Source organism: Lissotriton vulgaris, chromosome 10 (assembly GCF_964263255.1).
Source record: "Lissotriton vulgaris chromosome 10, aLisVul1.2, whole genome shotgun sequence".
Lineage (NCBI taxonomy): Eukaryota > Metazoa > Chordata > Amphibia > Caudata > Salamandridae > Lissotriton > Lissotriton vulgaris.
Genome location: NC_141698.1, coordinates 50,280,983 through 50,302,067, shown reverse-complemented (window position 1 = coordinate 50,302,067; position 21,085 = coordinate 50,280,983). Strand labels below are relative to the sequence as shown.

Below are 21,085 nucleotides of genomic sequence, written 5' to 3'. Positions count from 1 at the left end.
ATGGGATGTCGGGCTGTGTTATGTCCTAGCCCGCCAGATCCATAAACCCCACTCCCTTTGTATTCCTGGGCGGCTGTCTGCTGAGCTAAGCTGATCAGCAGAATTTGTATGGAAGCTTTCTTCTTTTTCACCCTCCCCACATCTCCTAACGCCTTTACTTTCAAGTCAGGTGACTCGCTAATCCCTTGTTTCTTCAAGTCATGACTTCCGCCATGAGGAAGGCATTCAGATAGCTCTAGTCAAGCATCTGTACTTTATACAAAAATTATTAGGATTCCATGTACTTACCTTAGGATTTGCACCATTAAGACCCTGCTTTGTGGCTTCCCTCAATGTACACAGTAGACAGGGCAGACATTCGAGCTATGTTGAAAATGTGGTTTTGCATTTATTACTTGCTGCCTTGTGGCATTGTCTGGACCAAGAATGAACGGATTGCAAACAGTAAACATCCTTGCTCTGCTGTTTTTGCTGACAACAGAAATGCTGCCTTCAGTGGCCAGGGGCGGCTCGTCCATTAGGGCGTTGGGTCGGTGACCTACTGCTGCGAGCCACCACACCTCAGACAGGCTCTCTACACCCATGTGTTTGTTCCTTTAGAATGGGGCAGGGCTGAGAAGCTCTCTCTCCTGGCAACGATTGAATCGGAGGCTGTGTTGAGTGAACTGCGCATGCGAGATTGGCTGGTGTTTTTCATATGACCAATTTCACATACGTAGTTAAGGCTTCCCTAATAAACACTAAGGAAGCCGGAAGGGCAGAGGCTCAGCCCCATTGATCTCCGATGGAGCGTTGTGCCTCCCTGACCCAGCCAATCCTGGTACTGCTTTTATGCTGTTTGGAATTAAAAGCAGCTTGACAGCAGTGCTTGGATTGGCTGGGATGCCATTTCCCAGCATGCACATCTTTTCCAGGCTGTGCGAGGTGGAAGAATCACGTTTACTGAAGGTAACGATATGTTTATTTACTTTACAGCAATGTGCAATATTACGTTGTACTGGGCACATTCTACGTGAATTGAATGCACCTTTAAATAGAATGTGCCCCGATCATATCTGCAATATAAATGTAACCACAGTTCCTAAAATAGCATTACATAGCCTAACCACTTTGGAAAGTCGCCAGCCGCCACTGATCTTTGCATAGCTATGTCAGTTCTCTATTATTTAATAGTCAGAAAAAGTGTCACATACTTCTGGACCCAGCTTGGAAATAAGCAGCCACACATTTAACAGATTTTACCTGTCATATGGGGTGTAGACCTACTGACTTTACCCTTTCTCCCCCAGGTGACTGCTTTGTATAGCAGCCATCTTGGAATGCTTTGTCTTAAGCTTAATGAAAAAGCAATTCAAGATGGCCACCACTCATGGGCATGGAAAGTCAGTCATCTTGGAATGGTTAAGAGGCCATTTAAACATTGGCTGCTGCGTTAGCAGCATGTGGTGGCAGACAGGGACGATAGAGAGATAGAGAACGAGATAAAATAGTCCCTCATGCACTGCATGGTCTGACGTTAGGTGCGTAAGGATACAAGTGGTCCAATAAATAAAAAACAAAAATCAGCGAGTCCAAAATGCTCCTTGGGTGGGACTAACAGAAAAAGAGGGAGGAACGCCATCTAATAAGAGAAGATACTTCGATGGAGAAAAAAGCCATTGTTCTATGAGCAACTCCTCTGTCTTCGGCATACTAATGGTGCTAGAGAGAGAGAGACGCTACATTCCCAGAAACGGCACAAAGTCAGCAACACACCACATGAATCTTCTGTTTAAATAAGTTACACCAGTAAATAAAACCCTTGGAAGTCCCAACCACAGATGCAAAGCAGACTGAAATGCCACAGACTGAAGTCTCACACGAGCACAAATGCTCAACAGGACACAGATAACAAAACTCTTGATATACATCCAACCGAGAACACATGCCAAAAAGAAGCATATTACTGTGACACAAACATCAGAAGTCTGACTCCCCCCCATGCATAATAGCCAACAGTAGCCATTGGACAGAACACCCACACACCCCCAATACAGCACGGATGTCATGTAGTTGGAAATCACCATGACTACAACAGCAGACAACCCCAATCTATCTCTCCCCTCCCCTTTTTTACCTAATGGACAACAGGCATGCCAAAAATCCTACAAGAAACACATTTGATTGGCAACAGCCCTTTGGTATCACCCATCAAACATCAAGAACATACAACCCCCTTTGGTATCACCCATCAAACATCAAGAACATACAACCCCATCTCATTAAAGTCGACGTTAGTAATAAAACAGAAGAATGTACCCATGCACAATACGGACAGCACATCTTACAAGCCCAGCCATACGCTGGTCTGTCATGGAGACCTCGGAACAGTTTGAACTTCAGCATTTGGATAACTGAAAGCGCTGTGAAGCTATACCCGTAGAAGAACATAGTCAACTAATGCAAACATACAGGGTCCGTGGCCACTGATTGGAGCAGAGGCTTGTCTGGAGCTCATACTGAGAGCAGACTGATCGGCAATGGAAGCCTGGCAATTTGAACAAGCATTGGCAAAGCCAAGATGTCTCACATATGAGAGAGCTAATGGCTTTGTCAATTTCTTTTAGCCATGTTGTAGTGCTGAAAGTTAGAAAATAAAACGGGTATGATGCGCCAATTGCTGACGGCGAGGGGCAGTGATCCATTTTCTTTCATGGGTTTATTCTCTGCCGTCACAAAAACCCACTTCATTATCTTATGCCGGAGCTGAAGTATGACGATTAGGCTCCGCAGTGAGACAGCACCAAAAAGGCCAAGCAAAGCAAAGAGTGAAGTGCTGCAACTTTTGGGTGCTTTTTTTCTGGCTGGACAGGAAGTGGCAAGCAACGAATATGGAGAAGATCTGGGGAGGATGAGGTAAGAAACAACAGGGGTTGGACAGACAAGCAACAATACAAGAGAAGAAGAGCGGGCAGGGCAAGCAACAATGCAGGAGGGAGGAGAGAGGAAAGAGGTGCAAGTAAATGGAAAAAAAGTACCTTTGAAAGATGCCAGCAATGTAAGGATACCGGGCAAGAGAAGCAGTACTTGGGCAATGCTCAAGGGTGGGGACAAACACATGAAGAGGAAGTAAAGACAGCACTTGCTGACCAAAGAGAAACAAGGAAATGAGAATAACGATAAAGCCAAACAATCGTAAGAAATGGGCAGGCTCCAAGCCTTTGAGCTAAGGAAAATGTTCTACAGGCGACAGCGCATGTGCTGTCTCAGGTGAGACCTAAAGTATAGGGTTGGATGGGGAGGAGGGGAGGGAATTGGAAGACTCAAAAGGGTGATGGTGTTCTCCAAACATACTGAAAGGCATAAACAACCAATTTGTACCCCTCAAAACATCTACGCCCTACTTCTGGGGAAACAGGTTTTATCTTGTGACCTTTACCAGACAAGACCTTAACCATGCAGTCTTTATCAACGAGGTGAGTACCACACAGATAAGTATTTCTACCTTTCACACAGAATACTTTACCACACAGTTAAGTTTTTTTTTTAAATAACATACTTTTATATTTGATTTTTTAAGTGATTTTAGCGTTTGTGGTAGAAGTAAAGAGAGGTGGGCGAGGTTCCAGGGGTGGGTAGAGGTAAATGGAGGTGAGGATGACTGGAGGATTGAGGGGGTAGAGGTAAATGGAGGTTATTATTACTTGGGGCTCGGGGTTAGTTAGATATAAAGGGAGGTGAGAGTGACTCAGGGGCTCAGGGGTGGGTAGAGGTAAAGCAAGTTCAGGATAACTTGAGTGTTCAAGGGTGGGTAGAGTAAAAGGGGGGCAAGGGTGTCTTGACTGGATAGTATGATATGGTAAGACTCATTGTACGGTATGGTATAGTACAGTATGTCGTTTCATAGTATGATAAGTTATGAGCTGTTATTGTATAGTATGTTATTGTATGGCATGTTATTGTTTAATATGGTAATCTGGTTTAATATGGTATGGACTGTCATTGTATTGCATGGTGTGGCCTGTTACTGAATAGTATTGTTTGTTCCTGTCTAACATGGTATGTTATGGTCTACTATTGTATTGCATGGTATGGTATGGTACGTCATAGCCTGTTATTGTATAGTATATTATGGTATGGTATGGCATGGCATGTTATGGAGGCATACAGCCTAGGAACTGCTAACTGCATGCATACATGTGCATGTAGGGAAGCACTGATACCACCAGTTGGTACAATTTACAAGCATGTAACTTGCGTTGGCTTTACCAAATTGGGAAGGATTGCGGCATTAGACAGAGTGCGACCAAAACAAGGATGGGTCACAAAAAACGCATCCTTAGTAAATGCTGCAACATGTACTTTTATAAAAATGTAATAGTGTGTTATGTGTATTGAACAAGACTGGCCAGAGAACAGTAGCTTACTTGAAAGTGAAAAGTTTTTTTTAATCTGAAACGCAAACAATGAGTGAGGGGAGCGGTGGGCCCAAGATGAAAGCAAAAACGAAGGGACATAAAAGCAGCTAAAAACAAGATAGAGTGACACAGCAGTGTGAAAAAGAACATAGAAATAAACAATACACACTTGCAAAACCTAAAAGTACCACAATCGAAGCGTAAGCAGCGTGGAAGAGGGATGTATGTCAGTACAACGCGATCTTTTAGATCGCGGTACTTGACATCGCAGGTTTTACAACGCAAGTCGTTACAACGACTTGCGTTGGAGGGCGCGGATTTCGGAATTTTTTAATTTTATATTCCAACAGCAGTCCCCGTAACAGTAGGGAAGGTGTTGGACTATAAAATTAAAACATTCCTTATCCCACAGCGCCATCCAGCGCAAGTCGTAGTAACGACTTGCGTTGTAACAGCTGCGGGGAAAAGGTCGTGCGGTGTAAACACCGCGTTGTAAACGACGTTCCCCGTGGAAGAGCACTAATCAAAAAAATCAATCAGTAATTGGTCCATGCTCCAGGGAAGAAAACGAAAAGTACAGAAATGAAGTGAAGCCGGCATGCGCTCACCAACAAATAAGAAGATGAATGACAATGAAGCCAAACAAGGGTACGTAATGGCTGGGCTAAAAGCCCCTTTTTGACAGTTTTTTTGACACAATAAATCATCGCAAGCAGCAGAGCATTTGTGTGGTCTCAGCTGAGACATAAAAATGAGTTTCTCATACAAAGACTCAAGCCAGAGAAAACCAGGCCCTGTTACAAGAGTGAGATCTCCAGGCATTCAGCAGGGACATAACTACAACATCACTGTTCTGCTGGGAGAAAAGTAGAGCTGCATTAAGAAGCAACAGCACCGGTGCCAGCATATGACACCGGCAGAAGCACAAGGCCCGACTCACAGAATGTGTCACAGGTAAGCATGCTCGCCAGGAGGGAAGCGTGGGGCGGGGTCATTATACCCAGTGGCCTTTGCTTTATGCAGGACCCACGCTCATGCTGCAACATTTATTTATAGATTTTAAAGCAAGCCTGCTCTGATAATGTTATAGTTCACCCCACATACTGGAATATCGCATCTCATTCCACCAACCATCCAGACACCTCTGCTCCGCAGGACAACTGCTCGCACATCCCACGCATACACAGAACCAGATCAGGAGGACGCGCATTCTCTTGCATTGCTCGTAAAGCGGGAATGGCCTCCCACTCCACATCTCTTCTTGAATTCCGCAAGAAGCTGAAGACCTGGTTTTTCAATTAACCGACCTACCAAAGGCGGGGCAAGGTACACACCCTTACTGAGCACCAGGGTACCCTCGTGGGTGATAGTGACCTTTACAAATATGCATAACATGGTGAGGCATCGACTGTGGCCAGCAGCACACGACTGCGTCAGATGTTGCACGTTTGCTGACCAAGCCCCAAATTTGATGTGCCTGCACGTACATGAAACTGTGCAAAGTTGCGCCTGATCCTTCAGATGACAAGGGGCTGTGTTATACATAGGGCACGCTGCCCGAGTCTAAGCTGCAGCAGTGCTTAATTTGTGCCTGTGCTTTCCAGTGCTCAGCACCAGCACTTAATTGCCAGCACCTGGTGTTTATGACTGTCTGCCACATAGTTGTGGTGTCTGACAACTTAGGTATGAGCAGAACAACTTCTGTTTATTTTTTCAATTTACATTTCCAATTATTAGTATTTGCCTCCAACGCCATTCTTATAGCTTTGGGGGCCTGTAATAGTATGAATTGTCACACTTTTAAGAGTGTGGTGATTAGTAGTGTGTTGGTGCTGTCATTGGCATTGGCAGTGCTACCAGGAGCAACGGATGGTGCAAGCTCTAGAGTCCTCCTGTCGAGGGCCCTGGCACTAAGGTTTTTACAAATTAAGCACTGACTGCAGTGCACCTTAGTGGGTGCCCTGGAAAAAGATCTGGTCAGTGCACCCTATTGCAGATCATGCTCTTCCCCTGCAAGCAGTCGTGAAAATGTGCCTGTCTGGGTTGGCAGTGCATTAGTGACAGGCGGACCGGCTCTTTGGAGCAGCTGATTGGTCTTTCACGTTGTAGGTGGCAACGCGGTCTGCTTTTGAAAGGGAGGCGGAGATCCCTCCACAGGCAGAGAGAGCACAGCTTAGCCAATGGGAGCTAGCCTCACACATTTCCAAATAAGATACACAAACTTCTAACACACCCAACAAACAGAACCGCTCACATGTATCGAACACTGCACAGCTTTTCAGACAACAGCACACAGCTTAATACCGCGCAAAGCACAAGCCAAATAACCCAGTTAGCACACAGGCATCTCAGATACAACCCTGAGAATACATCTAAACATCGAGAAAGCATCAAAAATCCCAATGCTTGTTTTATTTGCCACTGACAAACACCAGGGGGAAGGTGATGGAACCTGAGAAAACAGGGCAAGAAGGTACTGAACTTGAGGCCACACCCACGTCGCAAAGCACACAGTGTGATTGTGAACCAAGCATTGGACACACTAAAAGTCCGCAGATTGGGTCTATGCACAAAGGCATTTTGAAGTACGGAAAGTAGTACCAATGTTGTACACTGTTCAATCTACGCCTACATGCCTTTATGAATTAGCCAAAAACATTTAAAACGGGAATAAAATCAGAATATTCGTTGACTATTCATATATTGTTTGTAAAAATAAAAGGCATGAAATAGCCCTTTTCACTTTTACTAATAGGGAGTTGGACATTTTGGGGGCAATTCACAAAGGCATGTAAGAGTATGTAAAGGAGTTCTTCCATAGTATTGCTTCCCGCCCCATTGTGCAAAGTCAATGTATTCCCAACCCCTTCTGCAGACGTAAACGAGCACCTAAAAATGTAGGTGCAAATAGGGAGCGTAAGGTGGTAAAAACCACGGAAGTGAATTCTTGCACGTAAACGCGTTTTCCATGTGGATGAAACAAAAGGAACATAAACAAACATGTCTTTGCTCTAGAATACTAACCCTGTGAAAGAGGCTGTTTCTCTAAGTGGACATTTTATAATTCAATGAAGTGGTGTTCTGCTGCTCCTCAAGAAGGTGGAGTTATAGAGTCAACCAGAGGCTGGGACCAACTGAGCCCTAATATGATCTACAGTTTGAAATCCATTTGTTGGATTTTAATGCCCTCACACACCCTCTCAGGTGTCATGCTTCATCATATGGGCTGCTCCTTGTTGGGTCGGCGGTGCATTACCCAACGGGCTCACCTAAAAAGGGGCTCTTCGTCGGAGATCTTTTATCCAACAGCTGTGTGGTGAAGTGCGGGTGTAGGGTCAGAAGAGTTAAAATAGGGCTGGGACAACCTGGCGTAGATAATTTTATTCTGAGGGTCTCGTACCTTAATTAAAAACAGTGAACACGGCACTCAGAGTATAATGTCTCCTATTGGTGTGTCCATATTAACCGCTTCAGCGCTGCACGAATTTTCGCGCTATGCTGAAGATTCGAAAACGGGCGTGGTCGTGACGGAACAGTTCCGTCATCAGCACAGCCCAACCGACGCTGATGACGGAACCGTTCCGTCACGAGCGTCGAAGGGGTTAAAGAGATAAAGGTCAACATGTTTCTCCAGTTATGTGAATTTACTCACAATTCTTCAGGACCAGGAAAACAGAAACTATCTACACTTTAAAACTATTGATAATCATTTCAACTCCACCTTCTTGAGGAACAGCATAACACCACTTCATTGATACTTTGATAGGGGCTCCTGTTTATGCTGGACCTCCCACTCCTCTGTAAGTGGAAAAAGCCCCACCATTCCTCTATTTTGAACACAGACATTTTGTAATTGCAAAGTTGGCACTATCCGGCCTCTGCAGCAAGCCATGAATTGTAGGCACAGCAGTGCACCTGCGTGGATTTGCTATTTTATTGCAAATTGGCCCCTTCAACATATGCGTAAAACTGGCATTATTTAATAGCAAAAAACACAGTTGATGGACAGAATGTAGAACAATGTCATACATTCACCCCAGTACAAGGACCTGAGCCTAAATCCATCGTTTTTTTGCACTCCACACCACCCTGGGTTAGACACTGGCTATGTGCAAATCAGCTCTGACCCTGTGCCTCATGGGAAAAGTCCAGTTCGAACTACCAAGCCTTGTCTTTCCCAGACCGGAATCAAGCATCCAAGGACCGGTTTCTGGCTATCAGCCTTCATCAGCCTGTATAGCTTGACTCCAGTGGTGTGGAGAGCCATTCTGTCCATCAACTGTGTTTTTTTTATTATTTAATAGCCAGCAAGTTGTTGACAATATTTTTAAGCCTGACATTTGTGGAAAACAAAACGCAAGTGGATAGACATAGGCGCTGGAAGTGGGGGTCTTGTGGTGCTGCAGCACCCCCAGAATAACCACGCTGGAGTGCAGGTGAATGAGCAGTAAACAGGGCCGGACTGGCCATAGCGGGCACCGGGCGTTTCCCCGGTAGGCCGCTAGGGTGGGGGCCGGTTTTGGGTCCCTGGGGGGCCGTTTTTGCCTCCGGGGGTCGGCAATATCGGCCCCCGGTAACAAAATCGGCCGAAACCGACCCTTGCAAACTGCTCGGCTGCACTCCCGCTCACCCCAGTGGGGGGGCTGCTGAGCAGTTTGCCAGGGCCGGTTTCTGTTCCCAGTCCGGCCCTGGCAGTAAAGATGCCTTTAAATTTTGGTTTTATTGTGCCACATTTGCTGTGGTCAAAGCAGAGGCCAAACGTCAGGCTGTGACTTCTGACAAACTGTTGCTTATTTTTATAACATGGGAATGGTGTTCGTTTTTCTCTCTCTGACTAAAAAGTGAGAGAATTCTGTAAAGGGAACTTTTGACATTCTTGCAGGCGTAAAGGGAGTGGTGTAGGGTGTCTATTTTTCCTAGCGCACAACAAAACGTAAAGTCCAGTAGATGTACTCTAGAAATATTTCAAACTTTATCAGTAGCTTGTCAAGCACAAATGAAGCACAGATTTTTGTGATTCTGCAGTCTGATGGAAACAAAGATTTAATACACTCAGAACAAATGAGGACACTTTATTTGGTGATTTGCAAATGATACGTATTTTCTGACACCCCAGTGCTAGGGAACCCAATTCACGCTTTTTTTGAGGCATTTGTGATAGTGTGCTTCAATTTGCACCACCGGCTCCATACCACACCCATACCACTCTCCTAGCTGAATGGACATGACTATATTGTAGAAATCTGTCCAGCTGGACAGATATTTAGGGGCAGATTTACAATTACTGGCGCATCCCTGCATATCGGCAAGAATGCGCCAGTAATTGTGCTCCGCAGCTCCGCCACCCTTGATGCGGCGCATTTACAATGCGGCGCACCATGGGGCCAAAATGGCACAGATGCGTCACGCATCTGTGTCGTAAAAGCGGTGCATTGCTGGAGTTGCGTCGCAAGTGCGATGCGATGCAGCTCCAGCAATAATCAGGGGGGCCCTATGTGTACAATGCTGCGTCAATCCTTACACATACTTCAAGCAGGCGCGGGGTTTTGTCGCAGCATGGGCCCAAAAGTGACTGAGTGAAATCTTGTAGATTTCACTCAGCCACTTTTGGGAGGCGTTCCTGCGCCTAAACCCCTCCCCCAGTGATGGTACGCCTCTTCTGGCGCAGGGCTTTACCACGGACACATCTGGGAGATGCGTCACGTTGTAAATACCCCGCACCATGGTGCATCTTTTGCGCCGCCGCGTCACAAAAGTGACGCTACGGCGGTGTAAAAGCAGCGCAAGGGGCTTGTAAATCTGCCCCTTAATGTTCAATCAATTCAATATTTACAAAGAATAAACAAGAAGCATTTTAAAGTGGGACACAAGCCTGTACCGAACTTTAGCAAGAAAGACGTACAACATAAAGTGAAGGGTTCAGGCAAGGGAAAATATTTGTTTTCAGCACATTTCTCATAGAACAAACAGAATATACAGTAGACACCATTACACAAAAATTAGGACGTTTGAAGCAAGCGTATATGGTGTACAAGGCGTCGACAGCGTTTCGATCGCGTAAGAAAATACTGGGGTCAACTTCAGGACATTTTAATAAGCATGCCTGTTTACATATGACTTAATTGCCTGGGTTAATGGCCAGGCTGCCTTTAGAGGCAAGATAGAGATTGACCGGCGTGGGACCATTTAAATAAAGGTCTGGGTGCAGGTACGAGGGATGACGTACCAGAAGGCTGAGACCGGGTAGCAGGGTTCCAAGGTGACGGTAGTTCAAGTTGGAGCAAGCCGGTTGTGCGGACTCGAGTTAGATTCTTGTGCCAGTGCGGTTAGGGAAGATCCAGAATGTATATTTAGCAATATAAACCAAGCCACGGATGCAGTCTCAAGTAGGGTTCCAGAACCAGGCGTCTCCAGGCTTCAGTCTGTCACGACACGAGCGTTGCCGGTCACTGCTAAACCTGTTTGTGTGAAGTTTGAATTTTTCACACGCCCTCTGACTTCAGTGGTGTTACATTGATGGCAGCACTCCCAGCACCACTGTGGAATGATGGGTGGGGATGGGAAGGAGAGAGAGAGAGAGACACACACACAATGAAGGTTCAGAGGAGGGGAAAGAGAACGGAGGGGGGGGGAAGAGAGAATAGAGGGGAGGGGGAGAGAGAGACAGAGAGAAAGAAAGAGAAACACACTGGGTGGAAGAGAGACATAGAAGAGTAACAGAGTGGAGGGATCGAATGGAAAGAGGGAGGAGAGACGGTGTAAGTGATGGAAGGGATAGCGAAGCATTCCGAGAGAGAGGGGGGGGCGGCACAGAGGGAGGCCCAGGGGGGCGCCGGGAAGCAGCGCCCCGCGCTCTGATGCTATGCCATTAAAGCCGCCTCTCCACACGCAGCAGCCGACCCTCGCGCTGCCTCTCCGCAGACTGTCATTTTATGTGGCTAATATTACCCTCTCGGCGCATCTCCCCGGCTCGCAGCAGCACGCGGTGGGGGCAGGGAGGGCCGCGGCGGCGGGGGGCGCGGAGGAAGCATTTTACAAATGCGCCTTCGCCGGAGTCTCCTTGAAGCCGCCTGGCTGCACTGACCCACTTCTGGAGGCCGTCATTCCTGCACTCCATCATTAGCTCAGCGAGCTCCTACCCCTGGACCAGCACATGTAGCTCCGTCAGTGCACCTCCGGTCGGACCAGAACACGCAGCTCTGTCAATGCACCTCAACCATGAACAGCACACCCGGCTCCGTCAGTGCACCTCAACCTGGACCAGCACATGCGGCTCTGTCCGTGTACCTCAGCCCTGGCCTGCAGCCCCTCTTGCTGTCCCAGGGCCGTGACCCAAAAAGAGTTTTGCCATTGCACCGTAATCCTAATCCGCAGCACCCGGTGCTGCGTAAACACGGGTATCTACAGCCTGAACTCTGCCAGTGCACATCGGTTCTACCCTGCACTACCTTCGCCTCCTGGCAGGTGATGTGTTCAACCACTGCAGTCATGCAGGGTGCGACCACGCCCTCACACACAGCAGCCACGCGGGCTAGGGCGGAGGAGGGGCAGGGCCTAGTGGCCCTTTGGGGGGAGCAGGAGACTTTAATTTCCTGAAACGTGTCCCTCTTTCGATGTATTCATCCATCGTGTCCTCTTCACGCTCCATGCACACGCGTCACCGCGGCTCTGCAGCTGGCCAGCTGTTGCCACAGCAACCCCTGGGCCTCGGTCTCTTGGGGAAGAGGAAGGGAGGCTGCCCATTGGTCCACGATTGGGGACTTCCCCTCATTGGCTCACACTGGCCTCTCCGGTGAGCCTGGTGGCCTCGGCCTGCTGCTCCTTCCGGCCGCAGCTCAGGGGACGGGGGAGACCGGCTGGAAGAGCAGGTGATGGGCAGGCAGGGGCCACAGAGATCAGATCTGAGCAGCCATTAACTAATTGTGGACCACCACGACCCTACTCTCTCTCGCAACATTCTAAAATGGAGGCTCCTGTTAAGTGCTAATATGGGAGAGCAGTCCAGAGTCTACACCCCGGTCTACCTCTTCAGATCCAAAGCTTTCAGTCCACACATTTTGATGGAAGGTGAAGGGGCGAGGGTCGCTACAGTAGATGTGCGTTGTCTTCCCAGCTTCCCCACTTGCTCGAATTGTGTGACCTTGCGCAAACCAGCTTATCTTCCGGGGCCTCCGTTGCTTTATGCCACTCAACGGGGGTAGTATTTATATAGCGTGGACGTGACCCATTGGGGAGACGGAGAGGTTTGCACAGCAACGAGAGCACGTGCCCCACGTGCATGGTTGCATCATGGTGCACACAGGGACGGTTACACAGCTCCGGGAAGGTGGTGCGAGCACGAGGTGAGGGAGAAGACAAGCAGAGGGTTGGGGGTGGAAGGCAGACACGGGGAGTCAGCAGGACAGACACGAGATGCCTTTTTAGATTACTTTCTGAAGCAGAGGGGTTGGGGGCGACAGTCTCGGGTGTAGGGGAGGCCATTCCGTGGCCTAGATCACATGCACAAAATGTTGACAATGCAACAAGCACGCAATCTTATCCAAGCGCTACTATCCAGCACCACACACCCCCTTGCCCAGGTTTCCTGAGGAGCTTGTCGGTGCTTTACCTGTCTGCAGCACAGCTGTGTTATTCCTCACAGACAACCTTGTACACGAGGCAAAATAAGCTTTTCCACCCGTTGCGCGATAGACCTGTCTAGGTTAGTGTGCGAGAAGCCCAGCCCTACACGGCCCACAACTAGTCTCGGCCTAGGGCATCTCTGCCTGGCAGGGCCGGCCTTCAGCATGAACGAAACGGACCCAGGGCACCAATATATTATGAGGGGTTCACAGAGGTGCATTAAAGTAATGCCAACAGCAGCACCCCTGTCGTCTTCCTCCATCCTTATCCTTGTCCCTGCCTGATTTGCCAGTAATTGATTTGAATCCTTCATTGTCATACTGTAGTAGTGGTTACTTTGTAAAAAAAAAAAAGTGGCGGGGCTCTTGTCAGGAGGTAGTTTGCACCAGCCCATTTCTCCTGTTAGCGCCGACTAAAACAGAACCAACTACTAACCATGAAAGTGGGGAGAAGTTGTGGTGTAATGGCCAGAGCTGCTGACTTCAGAGCTGGGGAACCAGGTTTGAGTCTCAGCATCAACTGAACATCCTGTGATTCTGGGCAAATCACTTAATCTCCCCGTGCCTACCATAAATGAATGTATCCTTAACTGGTGCTCATGAAAAGTGTTGGTGTTGATGATGAAGTGCCAGTGCTGAGCACCGGAAACCACCGCCACAGTTGATGGAGAGAACATAGGCATAGACACTGTACAACAGAATAGAATGTGAGGCGATCAGAGTCACAGGAATTACCAAACGAGGCAGAGAGGAAAGCCAAACCCCATAGTGTTCCCGTTATGGCAGTAGGTAGGAAAAAAGAGCACGCACAATCGAACAGGCACTTTTCCAAACATCTGGTGTATTATCATGATTTACTGTCCTAGGCCAGAATCTGGTACACTCAACAAGTCCTCCAATTCCACTCAAATTCATCAGAGTTACAGAGGGACCAGCTCACCCGTGTAAGCTCACAGGCCCTCTAAGATGCCACCACCAGTGGCATAACTGAGTGCCCAACCTTACATGTGCAATTCTGCTCCTCACCCACAAAGCCAGCCCAGTGATAGATAACTGCAGTATAGAAAGCAAGGAGTTATTTGTTTTCTATAACGGTCAATGGTGAATTTGTGAAGAAAATGTAAGGAAGTGCTCGTGACAGGATGTGGAAGTTCGGGTGTTGCGCAAAACGACCGGCTTGAATTAATGGGAAAGGTTGTGTTTTAAAACACATTGGGGTCAGTGACATTGCCCAAAACCTGATAATATTTAAATTCCTTTGGAAGTGGGAGACAGAAGGATCTCTACAGATACCAATAAAGCAGCTGTTTCCCAGTGTGCCTTCAGCTCTGATTTTAGCGGCTTTATTCGAGCTTGCTAGTGTGTCCGCGTCACAGCTGTATGTAGGATCAGCCGGGTTCCTGGGATAGCTGCCTTGCCCATCTGCGTGGGTGCCATGTGCTACTCTGCTGCAGAGTGACTGGATTAAAAAATGATCCATTCCAAGGGCCCTGTAATTCCAGATTCAACTAGAAATCTTGGGAAAAAATTAATATTACTAGGGGAATCATCTGTGGTGACCTTTATTCCAGTGGAATTCCACATTGTTGCAATACAGCAGTATTCATCCTTGGCCACCTGTAATTTTGAAACAGGGAATACTACACTGGTACTAATGACCCTCTGCAATGGGCCCATAATGTAGGTGGTCTCTGTTACAAAATATATATGAATATCCATATACATTTGTTTGCATGTACTTCCAAAGAGTTCATGAGTATATAAGATCACTTAAACATGAGGCCTGGAGCTCAAAATGGCTTCCTATCTGACCTTGACTGGACAAGCTTCAACAAGCTATTCTGTACACCCTTACAGGTCACCTTGCTTGTCTTGACTACATGATATGCAAATGTTACACAGTGCAGAGCCTGCCTTTCTGGTCTGCCCATATCTGGCTGTTTTGCATGGTGCAGACATTGCACATCCATGTCAGCCATATTTGGCTTGGTGCCTTATTCTAAGTTCCGCTGGCATGGCATTGCATACAGTATATAAGACCTAGAAACTTGTCACTCTGGGAAGAAGCGGTCTGAGAGCCCCTAAGGTGGCAGATCTAACTTCTTCCTTGCTAATTAGCAATGATGCATGCTTTTGGTACCAATAAATACATTTCACTCTGTTTCTGAGCAACCTGCTGTGTCTGGTGAGTTTCATTCATGATATGCTCCTGGGAGGGTGCCAGTATTTCCCCATCAGAATGGTGTCAGAAGTGGGATATATTGGAGGACTGTGATGTCACCAGTTGGTAAGTGAGATGTAAGCTAAATAACTAACTTGCCCTGCTGCAAGTGACCTTTCAGTCTTTCAAATATGTAGTTAACTCATAGTATTAATAAAAGGGACATTGACTGGCATTTAAAATAGACAGGTGACTGTAGAGAATGTTTTTTAAAAATATTCTCTGTATCAATATGCTAATTGATATGTGCATATACTGCAGGAGACCCTGGGTTAGAGAATAATTTATGTGTACCTACACATATAAGAAAATGTGATGCAGGTGACTGATAAGTAACTAAGTTACTTTATGTCAATAAATATTGGCAAATGGCTAGACCCTCTGGGGGTTTTATAAAATCCATTTCAGGAAACCCTATGCTAGGAGGGGGTATTGATTGTACCCACAAAAAGAAACACTCCCAGAATATAGTGCGTGGAGCTTCTGATTTGCTGGTTGCACCGGAACACAGGGAAATAATTTTTAAATATGCGTAGTATTGTCATGGATGAATGACTGCATTTGAATAGGTTATTGATCTTCAGTACTGAATATCTAAAGTTTTATGAATTATATAAAAAATTAGGCGCATTAGTGCTTGAGAGAGGGAAATTGCCCTAACACTTTTTTTTTGCAGGAGACATTTTGAATTTATCTTTCAGGGTACGCGCACATTGTAAGTACAAAGCAGACATCACAAGACCGGATCTCAGATGAAAATAATGGTAAGCGCACTAGAAAGCTGTTTAAAAAACAGTCCGGAGAGAAAAATTCAAATGAAGGTAAGAATATGAACTAAAGTAATATGGACAGTGATGCAAGTACAAAGTAGGGTTGGAATGCCCTTTTGAGTCTGTGCAAACCTACTGACTTGCGTGTTTAAGAGTTTGAACAAATTCCTCTAAAATATTCTCATAATGAGAGGGGTTGGAAATGTACTCTTGACAGTGGCAGACATAAAAGTTCTTCCAGTGTTAGGAAAAAGAGGTTGGAGGAAAAGTGAACTTGGAAATATTTAGATTTTCACATGAGCAAATCAACACATGCAGAGTTGCTCATGGAAATATGCAGTTCACAAATATTTTCTAGGAGTACTGTTTCTTGGCCTATATATGCAAGGATGAACACCATGCCTGCACTTTTTGAGACTTTGTTTAATAAGTGGACTTTTAATTAGGCCTGGCGTTAGCCATGACTTTTTGTGTATATTAAAAGTATGCCAGTCACTCTCTCTCTAAGCTGGCATCACTGTGAGTGACTGTATTCTGCTCTTGCACAAGGAGCATATTGACCCACAAAGTCGTTTTGTACAGTACACAGAATTCCTGTTGCAATGAGTACTTTTGAGACCAAAAACGATTTTTGATTTTACCAATGCTTGTTAATAGTGAAGGCACAGCAGCTTCAACACTGATATGGGTTTAGAAAAACAATGCCAGAAGAAGGCATGCATTGAAAAATAAAAATAAAAAGACGGCGCATTCTACATAGCCTCACTGGAACTACCATTGGTGGTGCAGTCAGAATCTGAGGCTTCTTGGCAGCTGTTAACCCAGGACGTGTCAAAAGGGCAGAAAAGGTCAGCAGAAATAGATTTGTAGGAGTGTGGGGGAATGGTTTGGTAGAGACAGACCTGGTTACCTCAGTGTGTATTTAAAACAAATTTTTACATGATAAATGTAAATGACTGTTCCTAGGAAATTGCACTAAATAGAAATAGTAGGCCTCACAGAGAAAAACGAATTTGTGTTTCTACAAAACTAGGACATAACAAATAATAAAAATAGACATTGATGTGGCCTTAGATACATGATATTAAATATTAAAAGGCATTCACATTAATGGGTGGCGGCTCAGGATGGCTGCTCAGAGGATGAGCTGCTGTAAAATAAAAAAATGCTAATAGATTTAGACTGGTTTGGAATATTTAGCACTGTTGAAAATGATTCTGTGCAAAGTATATCAAAGTATATATCCAGATTTTTAATGTGCACATTAAAATTTATCTCCAACTGGTTAAAATATGTTGTTGCACCACATGAAAAGTGTGGATATTAAGTTATCTAACAACACCAATATTACAGTCTCTTAGTGACAAACTTAAAATGTAATATGGCCTAATGGCTACAGTGTCAAATACAAAGACTTTCAAAAGAAATGCAAAGAGTGGCTCTGGAGACCTGAATTACATTGTAAGCCTTTTTGCAATCTTTTGCTTTCAAGCACAAGAATACTGTGAGAAAATTATGGCATTCTGAAAAGTGAGATGTTTTGAGCCACTTTTTGGGGTGCTGGAGGGGCATAGTGCTAAAGAATAAAATAAATAATAAAGATCCTACCTTAAAAGAAAGATATAGGGGCGTGCTGGCGCGGAGCAGCAATATTTTTCAGCCATGCTTCTCGAGAGATACTTTCCAATGTGATCGTACCTTTTAAAATATCACCACGGAGGCACGGACCCTCAGTCTTGCTTCTGGAGAAGTTCCTTCAACAAATAACACACATAGGGAACGCCTTGCAAGAACAGCTGCTAATAGGTTAGAAGGTCGAGGTCCACATTTAGAAGCCTAAAAGGGCTCAAGAGCAAGGGGTGTCTTTGACATTTTGACCTCTTAAAAAGTTTGAAAGAGGAGATGGCAGCGCAGGGAGAGACTGAGAAGTTTACATACTTTGTTTTTGGCCAAAGCAAGAACTATATGCACTCATGCTAAGGGAAATGCAGAAAAAATGTGGTTGCTCTCTCCTTTTCTCAATCTCTTTTGAGCCTGTCTAAACGGTCTATGAAATAGCCATGAGACATTTAATGGGCTATTCAGTAATACGGTTTTAAAAAGTGTTAGCATTAATAAAATGAATATATATATATATGCTATGTTACTGCCCATCCTGTCTAATGTTTTAATGAGAGGATAAGTAGTCTACATTGCTTTGTTAGCTAGTCTGTGTAAATAAGCTGACCCTGCTTATTAGAGCTGATGTTGCATAGTTTGGATCTTGAAGAAAATGTACCCACTAGAATGCCTGTAGAATTAGCAGTTTGGAATTTTCCTGCTGTAGGTGCTTTTATTGAAAGAAATAATTTCAGAAGTGTCTGCAGTCCTGTACAAGTTATGTGAAGTCTGTCCATGCAGGGAGTTTTGAGCATTTTGTATCTGAGGTTAAGCCACTGTGACAGTATGTGATTTCTACATTACACTATGAAAGCTTGTAATGTTGAAGAGTAGTTTAAACAACTTAAATTCCTTTATATTAATTAAATATACTGATTCTACAATTGTAGGGTACAACACTACAAGTAAATGTACATTTTGCTCTAATGATGTCTAAATATAATGTGCCTAGGGAAATTAGGGTCCAAATTAATTCTCAATGCATGGTAATAATATTAGGGATATCACATTAGCCTTTCTGGAACCACATTGGACACCAAAGATCTGTTTAGGTACCATTAGCTAAAGGATAAATTACATTGTTTTAGGAGCAGATGGGGATATAACTGGTTTTTGAGAAATAATAAATTTGCAGGAAATATACAGGGTGGGTTTATTCCACTGAATAACATTAGCAAGGGGTGCAGCGTAGATACAAGAGAGTAGATAAGAGTATGGTATCAGTTTTATTGTTGCACAGTGTATCAGGATGAAGATATCAGACATGCCCAAGGAGAATTTTATGGTTCCACTAAAGTGGAAGGTGTTTCCACTAATAGGTTAGAACAGAGCAAGTACTGTTTACAGCTTCAGTAAGGATTCTCTGTTGTATACAACCTCTGTAGCGCACGTATAGATGTGTTGAGAGATGATGAATGCTGCTGTTAGACTGCAGTTTGTTACATATGAAAAGGAAATGGATGGATGTACACATAACTAACAAGAAGTTTATATAGGGAACGAAGAGGTTTTGGATAAATATATTTATTATAAAGTTTTATATAGCACAAACTTGATACTGAAGGATATAATGCCCTCACAACAAAGTGATATTTAAAAAAAAAAAAAAAAAAAAAAAAAAAAGAGAGGCTGGTGGTGAGAAAAATACTGTCCCTATAAAGTGATTACCTTGAACTTGTGGTCCCATTAGAGCCTGTTGTGCTTGACACCAGTACAACTGTCCCTATAAAGTGATTACCTTGAACTTGTGGTCCCATTAGAGCCTGTTGTGCTTGACACCAGTACAATATTATTATGTATACCTGTAGAGGCAGAGTATTTTTCTCTCCTCAGTGGGTTTTAGCATTAAAGTCCATCCACTGGGTGTGAACCTCTTTGCCATCATACTGAGATACCAAATCCACTATGTTCACTGTGAGTACCAATGTCAATGCGCAGGCAGTAAAGAGAGACTTGGACCACCTATGCTTGGAAGGTGGTAGATTGTCTTGCAGTAAGCTGATAAGCTCCTTGTGACATCTCCATCACTTGAGGCCTGTGAAAGACTGTGAAAAAAGACACTGTAGCTCTGCTGAACTACCGCCAGGAGAGAAGAGAAGCCTCATTGTCAAAATGCCAGTGCTGCCAAAATGAGATGACTTACCTGGGTTTTGTGATATTCCAAGGTACCCGCAGCATATCACCTGACAGAATTAAATTCAGGGCATTCAGCTCTTGCCCACCAAGAAAGGAATGATGTCCTTCCTGGGGATAATGAACTGCTGCCACCAATGGATAATGAATGCAGATGCTATGACTGTTACAAAATGAACTTGCAAACTGTTTCAAGAAATTGAAAGAGACATTGTGTACTGCACCTTCATGGGGACTGCTGGTCTGCCTGAATACAAACTGCCTTTCCATCTCTGTTTCAGAGCAAAATAACATTGCAAAAGAAGTGATGCTGCCAATGGTGTGCTGACACAGCTGGAAAAGAAAGGCCTGTGGGACACAACTATGTGACTTTGCTTTCTGCAGTGACTAGGGGTCAGCAGCTGTGATGGTGGAGGGGATGGCTATCATTGTGTTGGACTATACCTGTATTGTCTAGGTGCCATATTTGGTGCTGTGGTTGCTGTCTGGATCGACACAACATTTTTCTGCTAGCAGGCACACAGGTTATAATGGCACCATGTAAGATGCCCACCTGTTAATTTGTCAAAATTATTACCTACAATAGGTTATTCTGATGAGATCCATTCTCTTAGGGAAAGATATGACCCCCTAAGTAAGTTGGTGTTGAGATTGTAGAAAACGGCACCCCGCCAAGATTAGACAGCATTAAAAAAGGTAGACTATAGGAGTGGTACACTGATTGTTTCTCCAGCAGACTGCTAGACACTGATTACAGAGCAGGGTATGCCATAGCGATAGACACTGATTATAGAGCAGGGTATGCCATAGCAATAGCTGAAATGCAGCTCTGCTTCTTGGAACATCTACCCAATAAGATGAGCTGTATGCCATAACAAAGCATGAATACTAGTCAAGGGTAAAACTGTTAACATTTAAACTGACTCACATTATGCTTTGCAGTTCTTATTTGTGGCCAGCTGTGGAAGTATCACTGATTCATAACAGAAAAAGGGCGCATTATTAAAAATGGTCCTTTATTAAGGATCTTGTTAAAAGCAATACTATTGTACACTAGGATAGCGGTAATAAAATATGAAGACTACATAGGAGCTAATACTACGTTAGCCAAAAATGATGCCATTGCTGACACAGCATTAAATAAAAGTATGTTACAGCCAGTGCAGATGGGACTAATGAATAAAAGCATTCCAAAAATACAGCTCATTCAGAGACAATTGTTGTAAGCTAATGTAAAGGAAGAACAATGGTCTCCAACAACAGATGAACATAGCGGGAGGATTG

At 44.8% G+C, this 21,085-nt stretch overlaps 1 protein-coding gene across 2 annotated transcripts in view; it reads right to left on the bottom strand.

Annotated features, from left to right (window-relative positions):
• Positions 1-21,085, bottom strand: part of LOC147684589 (leucine-rich repeat neuronal protein 1-like) — a 111,123-nt gene that overhangs the window by 29,192 nt on the left and 60,846 nt on the right. The window contains exon 1 of one of the 2 annotated variants that reach the window (XM_086940430.1): positions 10,624-11,303. The exons of the other annotated variant lie outside the window; for it this stretch is intronic. The gene's annotated coding sequence lies outside the window, so the exon portion shown is untranslated. Of the gene's footprint in view, positions 1-10,623; positions 11,304-21,085 lie in introns of those variants that run through there. 2 annotated transcript variants of the gene reach the window in all.